This window comes from Salvelinus alpinus, chromosome 24 (assembly GCF_045679555.1).
Source record: "Salvelinus alpinus chromosome 24, SLU_Salpinus.1, whole genome shotgun sequence".
Classification (NCBI taxonomy): domain Eukaryota; kingdom Metazoa; phylum Chordata; class Actinopteri; order Salmoniformes; family Salmonidae; genus Salvelinus; species Salvelinus alpinus.
This window is the reverse complement of record NC_092109.1, coordinates 30,260,425-30,278,050: the sequence shown is the minus strand read 5'-3', so window position 1 is coordinate 30,278,050 and position 17,626 is coordinate 30,260,425. Positions and strand designations below refer to the sequence as shown.

Here is a 17,626-nt window from a genome sequence, read left to right as displayed (position 1 = left end):
GATTGAAAACAGCAGAGGTGTATTTGGAGGGCAAGTTGGTCAGGATAATATCTATAAGGGTGCCCATGTTTACGGATTTAGGGTTGTATCTTGTGGGTTTCTTGAAAATTTGTGTGAGATTGAGGGCATCTATCTTAGATTGTAGGACTGCCGGGGTGTTAAGCATATCCCAGTTTAAGTCACCTAACAGAACGAACTCTGAAGATAGATGAGGGGCAATCAATTCACATATAGTGTCCAGGGCACAGCTGGGAGCTGAGGGGGGTCTATAACAGGCGGCAACAGTGAGAGACTTATTTCTGGAGAGATTAATTTTTAAAATTAGAAGCTCGAATTGTTTGGGCATAGACCTGGAAAGTATGACAAAACTTTGCAAGCTATCTCTGCAGTAGATTGCAACTCAATCCCCTTTGGCAGTTCTATCTTGACGGAAAATGTTGTAGTCTGGGATGAAAATCTCAGAATTTTTGGTGGCCTTCCTAAGCCAGGATTCAGACACGGCAAGGACATCAGGGTTGGCGGAGTGTGCTAAAGCAGTGAGTAAAACAAACTTTGGGAGGAGGCTTCTGATGTTAACATGCATGAAACCAAGGCTTTTTCGGTTACAGAAGTCAACAAATGAGAGTGCCTGGGGATACGCAGGGCCTGGGTTAACCTTCACATCACCCGAGGAACAGAGGAGGAGTAGGATGAGGGTACGGCTAAAGGCTATCAAAACTGGTCGTCTAGTGGGTTGGGGACAGAGCATAAAAGGAGCAGATTTCTGGGCGTGGTAGAATAGATTCAGGGCATAATGTACAGACAGGGTCATGGTGGGGTGCGGGTACAGTGGAGGTAAACTCAGGCATTGAGTGACGATAAGAGAGGTTGCATCTCTGGACGTACTAGTTATGCTGGGTGAGATCATCGCATGTGTGGGAGGTGGGAAAAAGGAGGTATCTGAGGCATGTTGAGTGGGACTAGGGGCTACGTAGTAAACTAAAACAATGATAACTATCCTAAACAACAATATACAAGGCATATTGACATTTGAGAGAGAGACAAAGCGAGGCATAAAGCAATCACAGGTGTTGTTTGGGAGAGCTAGCTAAGTCAACAACGGGTAAGACAACAGCTAATCAGCTAAGACAACAACAACAGGTAAAATGGCAATGAATGGGCAGAGAGGGTCAGTTAACTACACACAGGGCCTGAGTTTGAGGCTGTGGCCGACAGATAAACAAAAATAAACAAAATGGAGTACAGTGATTAATGAACAGTCCAGCAGGCATCAGCTATGTAGCCAAGTGATCATAGGGTCCAGTGAACAGCAATAGATGACACAGGGAAGCCGCTGGGCGTTACTACCTAGCAAGCTGTAGACACGGCGTTTAAAGTTAGCAGGCCAGGCTAGTAGAAGCGCCTGCTCCGACGTCCGGCAAAGGCCGTTGGGGGCACAGCGGATGGAGTTACGTCGGCAGACTAGTCGTGGTGGAACGGCGGGGCTTCGTGTCATTTGTTTTTCAACAGGACAATGACCCTAAACACAACTCCAGGCTGTGTAAGGGCTATTTGATCAAGAAGGAGAATGGAGTGCTGCATCAGATGACCTGGCCTCCACAATCACCCGACCTCAACCCAATTGAGATGGCAGAGTGCAGGAAAAGCAGCCAACAAGTGCTCAACTCCTTCAAGACTGTTGGAAAAGCATTCCTCATGAAGCTGGTTGAGGGGATGCCAAGAGTATGCAATGCTGTCATCAAGGCAAAGGGTGGCTACTTTGAAGAATCTAAAATCTAAAATATGTTAAACACTTTTTTGGTTACTACATGACTCCACATATGTTATTTCATAGTTTTGAAATCTTCACTATTATTCTACAATGTAGAAAATAGTAAAAAATAAAGACAAACCCTTAAATGAGTAGGTGTGTCCAAACTTTTGACTGGTACTGTATATATTTTTAACAATCAGAAGTGGAGCGCCGCCTCTGATGGGCGTGCCGCCACTGATCAGTAACAACATTACAGTAACAGCTACACCCAGAAAGAGCAGGGAAATTCAGCAGTAAACTTGTGCTCCAAATAGAGGGCCAGTCTCATACTTCATTAGCATTCTCTATTTCTCTCAAGTGTTTTTAAAATGCTGACTGTGTGTTCATTTAAAAAATGTTGCTTATAATTGTGCAAGGTTTGAGATTAGTGAATAGCTATGGGGCTAGCTCCTAGAATTACTTAAAACCTCGTGTTAAATACCGCTTAAATTGTAGATGGTTGCGGATTATAAATGATGTGGATAGCAAAGGACTGACTAAAACATGGGATAAAAGACTAACATCCTAGATCAAGAAATTGTATTAGGAGGAACTGAAATCTTCAGTATACAGGAGACAGAGGTGATGTATCTAAGATGACATCTAATGAGGCAGATCTCCTTTAGCCTTCTAGGCTTGGGCGGTGTACCGTACATACCATATACCAGGGTATTCAGAAAGAGCCACTGGATACTTTTTCAATACCATCTAAACTATTTCTTTTAAGTTTTTTTTTTATACATTTAAATATTTGTAGCTACTTTTAAGTAAAGACCTGCAGTCAACTTGTACTTGTTAGGCGATAAAGAAAATCGTGTTCTTCATTTCAACGGTCACATAATATTTCCTTATGAAGCTTACCGGTAGTTCCCAGTCATGTGGTGTTTGTTTACAAACACACAACATGAGACCGGAACCTTGTGAGTCACTCACTGTTGTGTAGCACGTATCAGGTGATCTACTGTAGTTAGGGTATGGCATTTTAGAACTAAATGTTTGCCAGCTAGAAATGTTATAACTATTAAGTTAACTGTCTAAAATGTGTTAAACGTTCTGAGGTTGTGCATTTGATTTGCTAATTTAGTAGGTGGTTAGCTATCTAGCTAAGTGGTTAGCTTCTTCCAAAAATCAAGCTTTGCTTGGTAACAGCAGAAAATCCCCTACTGGATCAAGAGCCTTGCTGTCTAATATTTGTTTTGTGCAGCAAACGATGAGTAGCATTTTTTTTATAACTTCATGAGCTGGGATGTCTGTCCAGCAAATAGTTTAGGTTAGAGATTGTATAAAATGTTTGCAGTTCGCTTGTTAGCATTTCGTTTGCATTGTCTATGGGATTTTACTTGTACTTGTTAGCATTGCTAATCTTCGGATTACAGAGGCTCAGTAGGGTTTGAAAATAGTGCCCCTTATGGTCAGTGCCAGTATTACTAAATACCCCGGGATGGTACAATAACAATCTGGATACTGCCAAAGCCTTCAAATGTAGTCCAACAGCAGTCAAAAACATTGGTTTACGGTATGTAACCACGATTCTCATTGGTCACTATGGGACCAATGACCCGCCAATGACCTGCACAATCTCCCATAGTGAGATGTTGAACCGAGTTGCCTGAAAGAGAACTCGCCTATAACAGCTAGTCCTATAGGTAGTATTCAGCCAATGAAAGAAAGCTGCTTGTGCCTCTTAAGGACATTTGACATGTTAGCATGGCTATTAGAGCCACACATTACAATCACACACACAGTCTAACGTTACTGAGTCTTTCATAAATCACTAATTAGTGTGTTTAACACAGCTCAGTTTAAACCATTCCTCTAGGGTATGCTCCCCTCCACTGCAGCTGTTCATATCAGAGGCTGCTTACTGGACAGATGTCTCTGGCCACACCCCTTTCACTGATGATCCTCCAATAGAAAAGCCCTGTTACTGGGTAGCAGGTTTTACCCTGTGGCGCTAGGCTAGGCTATGCTAGTTAGCTTTTTTGATGAGGAGGATCCCAGATCAGGGAGGGAGAAGCGGTAGAGGTTTTAATAGGCCCTCCCACACTCCACCTTCAAAACACAGTCCTACTCTCTGGTCTCCCTGGTGACAGGGGGTCCAAGCAGGGGGCCACGCCCCAGAGGTTCAGGCCCTGGAAGGTATTACATCACATCACAACCTCTTTTGTGATACACGTCTAAACTATGAGCTGCTGCTAATTGTGGCGCGCCCCACCCCGGCAGCTGCCATGATGCTTGTCTTCTCTACTGGAAATTCTGCCAAAAGTGGAGGATTGTCCGGACGGCATGGCGTCTGGAAGATGTACCCCTTCCATGTCCCACGGGTCCAGGCCATGGCCAGGGGGTAGGAGTGGCACAAACCCTAGGGTCAAACAAAATGACTATATATAATCCCTTTCTTGCTTGCTTTGTAGACCTCTAATTAACGGAACTCTTTCATCGAATGAATGTCTGAGTGTCTGTTGAACACAATATTGTAAGCTTAAAAGTAAATAACTTTTCTATTTCCTTTAATCTTACAATTGCTGTGTGGCATTTAACAGGGATGTAGCTATAATGGTGACCTTTTAAGGATGCCTCTCAGGCAGTCAATCATTTCTCAGATGGGGAGCGTGATGGGGTCCCTCTAACCCCCAACCCAGCCCCCCACCACATCCCTAGGTGGTGCTGATGGAGATGGGATGTAAATGGGGGTCTTTGGAGGTCTCTGGGGGATCCAGGTGTCAGACCCTTTTTGTGGACAACAGCCCATCAAGGCTGGCCGGGCTCCCCAGCTGCACCGATAATGAAATCAATGCAGAGCGGGAGGAGAGGGGGGCTGTGGGGGTGAAGCAAGCCACAGGGCCCTATGAGAGAGGTCATAGTTGGACCCCAGTATGACTATGGTTCATATTTGTCTCTGTCTTTCTGTGTCCCCCACACCCACTCCCCCAAGCTTTTGTTCAGGGTCACTCTGGATGAGTCAGAGGTCATTATTAGAGTGATGAGGATCCAGCAGACAGACAAAAGGAGCAATACAGTATAGAGGTCGACCAATTAAATCGGCATGGCAGATTAATTAGGGCCGATTTCAAGTTTTCATAACAATCGGTAATTGGCCTTTTTGGACGCCGATTATGGCCGATGAGGAGACTGCGTGGCAGGCTGACCACCTGTTACGCGAGTGCAGCGTCAAAATGACCTTGTGGCTGCAAGGAGCCAAGGTAAGTTGCTAGCTAGCATTAAACTTGTCTTTTAAAAAACAATCAATCTTCACATAATCACTAGTTAACTACACATGGTTGATGATATTACTAGGTTAACTAGCTTGTCCTGCGTTGCATATAATCAATGCGGTGCCTGTTAATTTATCATCGATTCACAGCCTACTTCAACTTTGCCAAACGGGTGATGATTTAACAAAAGCCCATTCGCGAAAAAAGAACAACCGTTGAACAAATGTACCTAACCATAAACATCAATGCTTTTCTTAAAATCAATACACAGAAGTATATATTTTAAACCTGCATATTAAGGTAAAAGAAACTCATATTAACTAGGGAAATTGTGTCACTTCTCTTCGTTCAGTGCAAGCAGAGTCAGGGTATATGCAACAGTCTGGGCCACCTGGCTCGTTGCGAACTGTGTGAAGACCGTAATTACTTTGCCAGAATCGTAAGCATTCATTCAAACAGCACTTTACTGCGTTTGCACAGTGCTGTTTATGACTTCAATCCTATCAACTCCCGAGATTAGGCTGGCAATACTAAAGTGCCTATAAGAACATCCAATAGTCAAAAGGCATATGAAATACAAATGGTACAGAGAGAAATAGTCGACGCGTCATAATTCCTATAATAACTACAACCTAAAACTTCTCAAATGGGAATATTAGAGAACTGGAAATATTGAACCACCAGCTTTCATATGCTCTCATGTTCTGAGCAAGGAACTTAAATGTTAGCTTTTTTACATGGCACATATTGCACTTTTACTTTCTTCTCCAACATTGTGTTTTTTGCATTATTTAAACGAAATCGAACATGTTTCATTATTTATTTGAGACTTAATAGATTTTATTTATGTATTATATTAAGTTAAAATAAAAGTGTTCATTGTTCATTCAGTATTGTTGTAATTGTCATTAATACACACACACACACATATATATATATATTAAAAAAAAAATTTTTTTAATAATAATACATTTGGCCGATTAATCACGATCGGCTTTTTTTGGTCCTCCAATAATCGGTATCGGCGTTGAAAAATCATAATCGGTCGACCTCTAATGCAGTATAACTTCTTAGAAGACAGAAAATGTAGGTCAAATATAATGGTCTATAGAGAATAAGCCTCCCATGTATTGCTTTATGCAGTGATGGTCAACATTAGAATTATATCTCATACTATCTATCAAGTCCACTACTTTAGAATGACAGGTCAGTGACCAGAGTACTGGCCTGAGGGCATCCAAACATGTCCGTGTATGAAATCAGATCATCAATACAATCAGTGACCCTAGACATATTTTGAGAATTCATCAATTTCTGGAGAAAAACATTGGAACTCATAGCCAGCGAGAAGCGTTTTGGAAACTGTGGTTTGTGAATGTGGGCTGAATAGAAAACGAATGAGTGTGTTGCTGCTGTATGGTGCTATAGGCAGCCCACTCAGCAAAACCAATGCGCTTTAGACAAGAGGAGCTGTCATGTCATCCAGTGTGACAGCCACTGATTTTGTGTGGATTTGTGCTGCCAGACACGTAGAGCTAATTGACTGCAGAGCTCCTGATTATAGAAATGCCTGTCTGATCTGACAGCACTATCACTGTGACACACATGGCCTAGAAAGGTCCAGAATGGACATGGACAGTCGGAGGACCTGGGGACAAAGGCAGGGGAGACTTCCTAGTGAGCAAGACGGTCATTTTGACATCACTGCAACCAGTTTTGCCAGCTGTGTTGTCCTGTCCTCCATCTTGCTAAGGAAGTATTACATTGAGAAGAGTATTCACGGAAGTCGGAGCAGATCAGGTCCGAGACAGCAGAGAGCATGACACGTTGCCTGTAGACACCAGCTTAATCCTGATTGGGCTTGCTTCCACCAGCTCACATAAGGAACTGTGTCGAGCTAGCCAGGGTCAGGTGGGGCCACTAACCCTCATCTGTCAACTCCTTTCACCTCTCAGCACCACAGCTTACACGGACCAGCCAACCAATAACAACCCTCAGCCAGGCAGACACCACAGCTTAAATTGACCAGCCAGCCAATCACAACTCACTAACCATAAGGAGGACAGGGGTCGGTCAGAGACACGCTGTACACTTACACTAAGATCAAATATCTAATCACCACAAGGATTTACCCAACCATTAACAGTAAGGAGGAGGTTAGGAAATACTGTATGGGTCATTTCAATCATGTCTTTGGTTGCTCTTATTAAAGTACTTATCCAGAGCGATTCAAGTTGTCACCTTTCTCAAGACAATACATCACAATTGCAGTTTGATTTCAACTGTGCATTTACTTACATTGTAGTTGCATTGATACTAAATGCTATATAAAGTTATACCCTAACATACAGCCACATTTGTTCATAGACCCTCCTCTCAGCCTAGACTTATCACTGAATATTAAAGAGGAAAGCTGTGCATCCTGGGAGAATAGTGGGTCTGAGTGAGATCATTCTCCAGATATCATATGACGATTACTGCTGTGAAGATAGAGGCACATCTACATCTATATTAAATGGCTTTGCTCAGGGCTTCATTTTTGCAGGGCAACAGTCACATTGCCACACAGTGAGACAGAGGAGGTTTGGGAGCACAGTTGTAGGATGAGGCTGTGGCTGACAGGGCAGCAGGCAGTGGTGATGTGATCTGAGTGGATGGGAGAGAAGACACCCACAAACATGGACCAGGGAGGAAAGGGGAGGAGGGGGTGACCTTCAACGCGGGTGTGCCTGTCAGACTGGCCACCAGCATTCATATATACAGTAGACACACACACAGAGAGAGCTGGAGATGAACTCAGGGGAGGAACCGTCTAGGCCACCAACTAGGCCAGACACTATGCAATAAGAGGAAAGACAGTGCTGTAGCCTCAACAGAGGAACACATCAAGGCCAATCAACAGCTCCCTCAGCACATCAAGGCCAATCAACAGCTGCCTCTTCAGCACATCAAGGCCAATCAACAGCTCCCCCCTCAGCAGCATCACTGACATATCACAGCACTCAGAAAGGGGGATCTACACTGCCTCAAAGGAGTTCAAAAACATCTGATGTGAGATGACAGGTCAATGCCGATCCATTCTGTCTGAGTTCATGCATAGACAAGGCCTTTCTTACTCTTCTGTCGGTCCAAGTCCTTTATTACTACTCTGCCATTGGTCTGATTAGACAGCGCAATTAGATTAGTAGCTAACACTGTAACTAAAGACCTCCACTTCGGAGGCCTGTGAAAATGAGCACGTAACACTAGAACCGCCATAGGCCAACGGCCACTGACGTTTGATTTAGTAAATACATTTTAAAAATCTTCCCGCAAAAAAAGCTAAAAAGTGTATGTCCTGCTCCGACCCGGACTTTTCCTAAATGTTTGTATTTGACACTATTTATTACCACACTTTTTTTTCTCCGCACTTATTCCGCCAAGAAATGTCCTGTAGGACGTTGGTACCCAGCCAGACGCTAATGCGTCTCGCTTTCCTCACTGAATGAATGACAAATAGATGAATGGCCGATAATTGTGCACCTTACTGTACAATATAATAAAAAATTAGGCCTAACAATGATAAGGAGGGTGAATTTAGAAAGACAGAGTTTGTGTTATGCTTATTTATCAGCAGCCTTGCAGGTTGATGCCATTCTCTTTTACACTTTACTTTGTAAAAATAAGCTGTTTTGGGAATGTTTTATTTACTATAACTATTTTTCTAATCAAATGTATTGTAAGGGAAACAGAAACATGCTAGGTGTTGCAGTAGGCCTTTAGAATAATGCTAAACATTTCCTTGACTCTATCCAGCAAAGCAAACGATGCCAGCCCACTGAATTAATGACAAGTGGATCGAATGGGCGATAAATGTGGAAGTTACTTCACAATCAAATTTTTGTTAGGCCAAACTGAATGATGAGTTTGAAGAGGTTGATTTAATATAGAACAACAATAGTGTAATGAAGAGTTTTGTGTAATGCCTATTTATCAGCATTGGCCCTCATGTTATTAATTTGGCCGTGTGCCTTGCGGGTTGATACCATTCTCTTTTATGTTTTACTTTGTAAAAAGAAGCTGTTACAGGACTTTTTTTATTTACGGTAACTCTATTACTAATCTAATTTATTGTAAGTGGAACGAAAACATGTTATGTGTTGCAGTATGTCACGCCCTGACCTTAGATATCTCTGATTATCAATATATTTTGGTTAGGTCAGGGTGTGACTAGTGTGGGTACGCTAGTTTTGTATGTCTAGGGGTTTTTGTATGTCTATGGTGGCCTGATATGATTCCCAATCAGAGACAGCTGTTTATCGTTGTCTCTGATTGGGGATCATATTTAGGTAGCCATTGTCCTCGTTTGTGTTGTGGGATCTTGTCTACATTGAGTTGCCTGAGTGCACGCGCACCTGTAGCGTTTCGTTGGTTGTTTTGTTTGGTGAGTTTCAGTTGATTAAAATGATGTGGAACTCTACTCACGCTGAGCCTTGGACTCATCTTTACGATGAGCGTGACACAGTAGGCCTTTTGAAAAATGCAAAACATTTCCTTGACTCCATCCAAGTTGATGAGCGGGAAACAAACAATGCCAGTCAGCCTGCACAGCCGGCCCATTGAAACTACCCTGAAACTATACCCAAACTAATTTCACACATAATAAAAGTTAGCCTATAGACCTGATTAAATTGACAATCTGATGGGTGATAATATTAGGACTATCAGTTGTCAAACTGTACAATACATGAAGCGATGGGTGCATCTTGTAATTGACAGAAAGGAGTATCACTTATCATATCCTCCTTCAGAGTCACATGCAGGTAAAACATTTTGATTTCTATATAGTATCAGAGAGAGCATATTCTGCAGTTTCTATGACACATTTGTCAAATAACTCTCAAAATTCAAGAGGTGCAGCTCTATTTCCAAATGTCATTTTTCCAAGAATATCCGTGCTGTCCATGCATTCACCACATGACCACTCGCGCGGCAGCATTGCTCTGGCTACTACTCAAAAACTAGTAACATATTAAAATATGCTATTCTGTTGTCAATGTTAGAATTGGAGATAGAAACTGATAATGGTGAATCTTCCACTGGGAGAGTCAAATCAGACACTGAGTACAACATACAATGTGTGTAGTTCACCAAGGCAAGCCCAACCAACGACTGGATGCACTGAGTTGGAGTCGGATGGAGGATTGGATATTGAGCTTGCTGATGAAGAGTCTTCATCTGATTCTGATGTTGATTTTGAGCCTCCGCCTCTGATGCCTGAGCCTCGCTGCAGAAAAACCAGAACAGAGCCAACTGAGACAGTGATCCCAACTGCCACGGTGAGACAGGAGTCTGGGTGGGATGGCACGGTGCAACCAGAGTCTGGGATGGATGCCACGGTGCAACAGGAGTCTGGGATGGATGCCACGCTGCAACAGGAGTCTGGGATGGATGCCACGGTGCAACCGGAGTCTGGGATGGATGGCACGGTGCAACCGGAGTCTGGGATGGATGGCACGGTGCAACAGGAGTCTGGGATGGATGGCACGGTGCAACCGGAGTCTGGGATGGATGGCACGGTGCAACCGGAGTCTGGGATGGATGGCACGGCGCAACAGGAGTCTGGGATGGATGGCACGGTGCAACAGGAGTCTGGGATAGATGCCACAGTTTGGGTAGAAAAGAGATGAGTTTGTGACATGCAGATGTTGCAGCACATCAGAGATTGTACTGTTGAAAAATAAACATTACATGGGACATGTCTAAGGATGAAGTCAAAACATTTATTTCACTCCTTTATGTCCGTGGGGCACACGGTGGAAAGAGCATGGATGTGGAGTCATTTTGGTCTCATAGGTATGAGATGGACTTTTTCCCGCGAGACCATGCCACACAACCGCTTCAGAGAGATTATACGACACCTGCAACAGCTGCACACGAAGCTGTGTGCTGACTGTGAACCCAAAGCATAAAGAGATTGATTAATGTGTAAAGGCACAATACAAATAAAATTGTATTAGTCACATGCGCCGAATACAACAGGTGTCACACCTTACAGTGATATGCTTACTTACGAGCCCATAACCAACAATGCAGTTTAAAAAACATACGAATAAGAGATAAAAGTAACAAGTAATTAAAGAGCAGCAGTGAAATAACAAAAGCGAGACTATATACAGGGGGGTACCGATACAGAGTCAATGTGTGGGGGCATCGGTTATTTGAGGTAGTATGTACATGTAGGTAGCGTTATTAAAGTGACTACGTATAGATGACAACAGAGAGTAGCAGTGGTGTAAAGAGGGGGTGGAGGTGGCACTGCAAATAGTCTGGGTAGCCATTTGACTAGATGTTCAGGAGTATTATGGCTTGGGGTAGAAGCTGTTTAGAAGCCTCTGGACCTCCGGTACCGCTTGTCATGCGGTAGCAGAGAGAACCGTCTATGACTAGGGTGGCTGGAGTCTTTGACAATGTTTAGGGCCTTCCTCTGACACCGCCTGGTATAGAGGTCCTGGATGGCATGCATGAAGCTTGGCCCCAGTGATGTACTGGACCGTTCGCACTACCCTCTGTAGTGCCTTGAGGTCGGAGGCAGAGCAGTTGCCATACCAGGCAGTGATGCAACCCGTCAGGATGCTCTCGATGGTGCAGCTGTAGAACCTTTTGAGCATCTGAGGACCCATGCCAAATCTTTTCAGTCTCCTGAGGGAAAATAGGTTTTGTCGTGCCCTCTTCACGACTGTCTTGGTGTGCTTGGACCATGTTAGTTTGTTGGTGATGTGGACACCAAGGAACTTGAAGCGCTCAACCTGCTCCACTGCAGCCCCATCGATGAGAATGGGGGCATGCTCGGTCTTCTTTTTCCTGTAATCCACAATCATCTCCTTTGTCTTGATCACGTTGAGGAAGAGGTTGTCCTGGCACCACACGGCCAGGTCTCTGACCTCCTCCCTATAGGCTGTCTCATCATTCTCGGTGATCAGGTCTACCACTGTTGTGTCATCGGCAAATTGAATGATGGTGTTCGTGTCGTGTTTGGCCATGCAGTCTTGAGTGAACAGGGAGTATAGGAGGGGACTGAGCACGCACCCCTGAGGGGCCCCTGTGTTGAGGATCAGCGTGGCGGATGTGTTGTTACCTACCCTTACCACCTGGGGTCGGCCCGTCAGGAAGTCCAGGATCCAGTTGCAGAGGGAGGTGTTTAGTCCCAGGGTCCTTAGCTTATTGATGAGCTTTGAGGGCACTATGGTGTTGAACGCTGAGCTGTAGTCAATGAATAGCATTCTCACATAGGTGTTCCTTTTGTCCATGTGGGGAAGGGCAGTGTGGAGTGCAATAGAGATTGCATCATCTGTGGATCTGTTGGGGCGGTATGCAAATTGGAGTGGGTCTAGGGTTTCTGGGATGATGGTGTTGAAGTGAGCCATGACCAGCCTTTCAAATCACGTCATGGCTACAGACGTGAGTGCTATGGGTCAGTAGTCATTTAGGCAGGTTACCTTAGTGTTCTTGGGCACAGGGACTATGGTGGTCTGCTTAAAACATGCTGGTATTACAGACTCGGACAGGGAGAGGTTGAAAATGTCAGTGAAGACCCTTGCCAGTTGGTCAGTGCATGCTCGCAGTACACGTCCTGGTAATCCGTGTCCAATACAATCAACAAATTATGGTTTTTATATCTTGTCATGAATATATTTCCATAAATATTTATTGTGGCAATTCATCCTTTACAATTGTTCATGCACTGATGCTTTGGTTTAGGAATATGGCAAAAATGTCACCTGTGACCTGGTTATATTATCATCATCATCTTGTTTGTTTCTACATTGTCAGGTTGATATGCATATGCTAAAGGTGACGCCCGGCAACGTTCTCTAGCGAGTACTGATAGGCTGAAAGGCCAGGCAGTTCTAGTGTTAATGGTTAATCCTTTAGCCTTGATACTATTGAACACAGTGGAGGAGTTATACAGCAGCTCAGCCTAGCCCTCTGTGTGTGTGTGTGTGTGTGTGTGTGTGTGTGTGTGTGTGTGTGTGTGTGTGTGTGTGTGTGTGTGTGTGTGTGTGTGTGTGTGTGTGTGTGTGTGTGTGTGTGTGTGTGTGTGTGTGTGTGTGTGTATGTGTGTGTATGTGTGTGTGTGTGTGTGTGTGTGTTCTGAGTGATTGGAGGGAGACAACTCCCATCTATAGGCTTTACATTACCATAATTACATGTACACTTCATCTAGAAAGCCATTGAGTAGAATGAGTGAAATCAATGAGCAGGGTAACCACGGAAACACAGGCTCCACACTGTGCAGGGAGCCTGAGAACAGTCTGCCTATCCCAGTTCATCTCCGTCATCTATGTCCACTACAGCAGTCAAGGTTACACAACATACGACAGTCACTACTGGAGAGTTTCCCAGAATTCAGCAGCTCATCTCCTGGACATAGACTTCACATTGCTGCAATGCATCTCCTTCAGTCTGAGAGACAACTGGCCCACTGAAATAACACTTAGGAGGATTCACTGGGTCAAATGTAATTTCATTATATATATATATATATTTTTTTTTACATAAACTCAACTCTGCCCCCCCAACGACCAGATCGACAGAATGCAGTGTCAGCCAGCAGCAGCCAGAAGAGGATATGATGTCATCCCAGTATACCTGCTCCCTTCCAGGCCTGGCTAAAATGGCCATACTAGTGTAATCCCATTAGAGTTAATCCCAGCTCGGTGCCTCTTTCCTGGGTACAGCTCCCTGCTCCGTACCCCTCCACCCCCTCTCCTTCCCTTCTCCCTGGCCCTGCCTCTCTGAGGGGTAGGGCGGGGTGAAGGCACACAGGGGGGGGGGGCTAGGGTGCGCCACTAATTAAGATGTAAACGTACATTGACAATCGAACATGCAGATTGGCTGTGAGAATGACTTGTGGGCCCGGAAAATGTGTGTAATCCAAACATAGGCTCTCAGTATCATGCTGGGGATAAAATTGTGTTTTTGGCTAATCCTATCCAAGTGCATCCTGGGACAGTGCCCATAGTGGCTGACACACACACACCAGCTCTATTAGGTCTATTGTTATACTGTATGGAACTGTCTTTGGAAACATGGATATACTGCAAGGGGTGTTAGAAATGAGTAGAACTAATCTAGTATCACAGATCAGGTGATAGCGTGTTAGGCTCTGGAACACTGTTGTGTGTGGTATGTTTCTCTATATGGAGCCCGGCAGCAGCTTCTACACACAGCTGAAAGGTGAAAGCACAGGTTGGAATCTTCCCGTTGCCATAGAGACACATGATATATGCTTGTTTTACATTCAACTCTTACGTAGATTTGATCCATACAAATGAGCTCTAAATATTTCAGCGTCTTGTCTCACCATAACCAATTGTACAGCATACAGCTAGGCTCCTATATACAGCTAGGCTCCACAGGAGGTTGGTGGCACCTTAATTGGGGAGGACGGGCTCGTAATGACTGGAGCGGAATCAGTGGAATGGTATCAAATACATGTAATTCCATTTGCTCCGTTCCGGCCATTATTATGAGCCGTCCTCCCCTCAGCAACCTATGCTAGGCCCCTATATAAACAGCAGTTGATCCATACATTGTATGCTATACAGCATTTCCTGTTGCTGCAGGATTATTTCCCTGGTGAAGCAAACTGGCTCAAATTAAGATCCTACATCTGTAGCAGTGATAATGGCACTGGAACCAGCGTTGTTCCATCCTGGCCCCTGGCTGTTTCCCCTGGGAGTCTGATAGGTCAACATGGAGCTAATCCTCCACAGCTACTGCCACACTGACCTGCCAATCAGAACACAGATCTGTCAAACAGAGATAACCACCTGATTAAGCAATCATACATAAATATGGCACTGCTCTGTGGATCAATACCCCCTACAATCACAATGACTGGAAGGATCTCGCAAGCTAATCATGTAACCAAGCAAGCAAAATGTTTTATCTTATTTAATATTAATGAAACAATTAGACTGCAGGCGAGGCACACTGCATTCTCCACTCTGTTGTCTTCGGTTACTGAATCTACAGTATGAAGCCAGCCAAAGAGGAAAAGAACAATGCAATGGGATAGTACTAGGTCTCTCATTCTACATGATCTACATCCCTGTAGTTTCTAAACAGAAACCAATGACCTTTCAACAAAAAGCCCAGTCCAGCAAAACGGAGACAGCAAGTCTTCCACTAGGCACCAACGCTTGTCTGAGCCAAAACTAAAGCCCTCTTCAAAGGAAAAGACAATGTGTCTGTTGACTGTAGCCTTTATGCAGTGTGACTGACTGGGCCCTTGAGGAGCATGAGGCTAGTTAGAGGCTGGGGCAGAGGCCGAGACCAAGGCAGAGGCAAAGGGACGGTGAGGGAGGGAGGCTGAGGCTGCCCAGACAGACAGAGCCAGTGCAGCTCCCTTCTCTAATCCCCTCCCTGTTAAACGTTGACAGCAGGAGAATGATTAGTCCTGTACTCGGGCTCTCAGGGGTGCCAAGGAGAAGCTGACATATTCAAAAGGAAGTCTTATCAGCAACCGCTCACAGGGTGTTTGCGCTGTGATTTCCATAAATCAGGAGTAAGTTGAGGAAGTGAGAGAGCTCACACTCTCCACCCTCCTGCTCTCATCTGCACCGCACTCCCAATACTGGAAGAAGGATGTAGTGTTTGGGGGGTTGGATGGGCTGGGATGGGGGTGGGGATGCTAGTTTTCTTTCCTCTTCAGTCTTCCTCACAGCCATGTGGTCCCAGGTGGCCTGCTGCATCTACAGGTTCTATATGGACTTGATCAAACAAATGGAAACTCAATGTGTCCTTGAGGATATTTGTTGTGAGTGTTTTTGAAAATACAAGGGGAGTCTGAAAATCTGGAAAACACACACTAGAGGCAACATTCAAATCTGACAGAATCTGTCAGGGTATAACACAAAAGCATGAATGCACTATCATCTTTACACCTCTAGGGACAGATGCTACAAGAGGCAGATGTCTGTACTTCCCTACAAAGACAAAGTGTTGTAACTCTGCAAAAAAATGAACTGCAAAATCTGACTTCAAAGTCTTTTTCTGTCTAGACAGACAGGAATTACTGGTACTTCATGATATATTCTGATCGACTGGCGTGTTCTTGTGTCAGTAAACTAAATACCACATGAATCAGATAAAATACGTGTCCATTACAAGAGATCCATTTTTCTTTTGTAAACCTACCTTCTTTTCTGAGAACTGTCTTATATTTCCAGACATGTTGAAGCAGACATCTGTGTAGGCAGCGTACCGGAGGCTGAAATGTGAAATGTCACAGTCCCTCACAGCCATGACTGTCAAGATTGGGCAATATTAAATAAGATGAGCATCATGTCTCTGTGTGAAAAGGTCAAGCCACGTAGTCATCTAAGCCTCATTTATACCTGGCGCTAACATGCATCCTTTGCCCTGATTTTATCCATATTCTGATTGTGCCCACATTTTCAGATGTGCGTCTACACATGGTATTAAAATGTGTCTCATATCTGTCCAGTGTCCGCATTGTGACCAGATTTCCCGGTCCCTCCCTGTATGCTAATTATTTGACAGCTATTCTTTCAAAATAATATTTATTTGTTATTTTAAGACACATATTGATGCCATAAGTCAATGGCGGTACCTGTCAATGATTTTAGAAGGAGGATAATCATGATTTAAATAGTTTCACTGTCCAGATCAGTCTACACTTGTAAGATATCCAGACACAATGCGTGCCTGACGACCTCTGGAGGTGGTCGGAAGATCAGATCCCAATCTGTCTGAAAATGTGGACACAATCAGAATGTGGACAAGATCAGGACAAAGGATGCATGTTAGAACCAGGTATATATGGGGCTCTAGTGTCGCCTAGCAACATGATCCAGTGGTGGGATGACAAGACACTTTCAAGATGTTTTAATATTAATCCCTGTATTGTCTACATATACAGTACCAGTCAAAAATGTGGACACCTACTTTACTACCTACCTACCTACTTTACACCTATTTTTACTATTTTCTACATTGTAGAATAATAGTGACGACATCAAAACTATAAAATAACACATATGGAATTATGTAGTAACCAAAAAAGTGTTAAACAAATCAAAATATATTTGAGATTTGAGATTCTTCAAAGTAGCCACTCTTTGCCTTGATGACAGCTTTGCACACGGGTGGCATTCTCTCAACCAGCTTCACCTGGAATGCTTTTCCAACAGTCTTGAAGGAGTTACCACATATGCTGAGCACTTGTTCGCTGCTTTTCCTTCCCTCTGCGGTCCAACTCATCCCAAACCATCTCATTTGGTTTGAGGTCGGGTGATTGTGGAGGCCAGGTCATCTGATATAGCACTCCATATAATATAAAATATATATTATTTGGTTACCACATGATTCCATATGTGTTATTTCATAGTTTTGATGTCTTGTAGAAAATAGTAAAAATAAAGAAAAACCCTGGAATGAGTAGGTGTGTAAACTTTTGACTGGTACTGTATGTTCATTTAAATGCATCTACACAGTCTACATGTATGATCTGTACCACAGTACAGTATGTACAGTATTTACAAAGCATAGTCTATGCCAATATGAAGTGTGTGTGTCTGGGTCTATAGCCACCCTCCCTGGGTGTCCTGTT

The 17,626-nt window shown here is 43.9% G+C and overlaps 1 protein-coding gene across 1 annotated transcript in view; it reads right to left on the bottom strand.

Moving 5' to 3' along the window:
* LOC139552576 (neuronal migration protein doublecortin-like) overlaps window positions 1–17,626 on the bottom strand; it is an 82,048-nt gene that overhangs the window by 22,491 nt on the left and 41,931 nt on the right. The gene's annotated exons all lie outside the window — the stretch shown is intronic.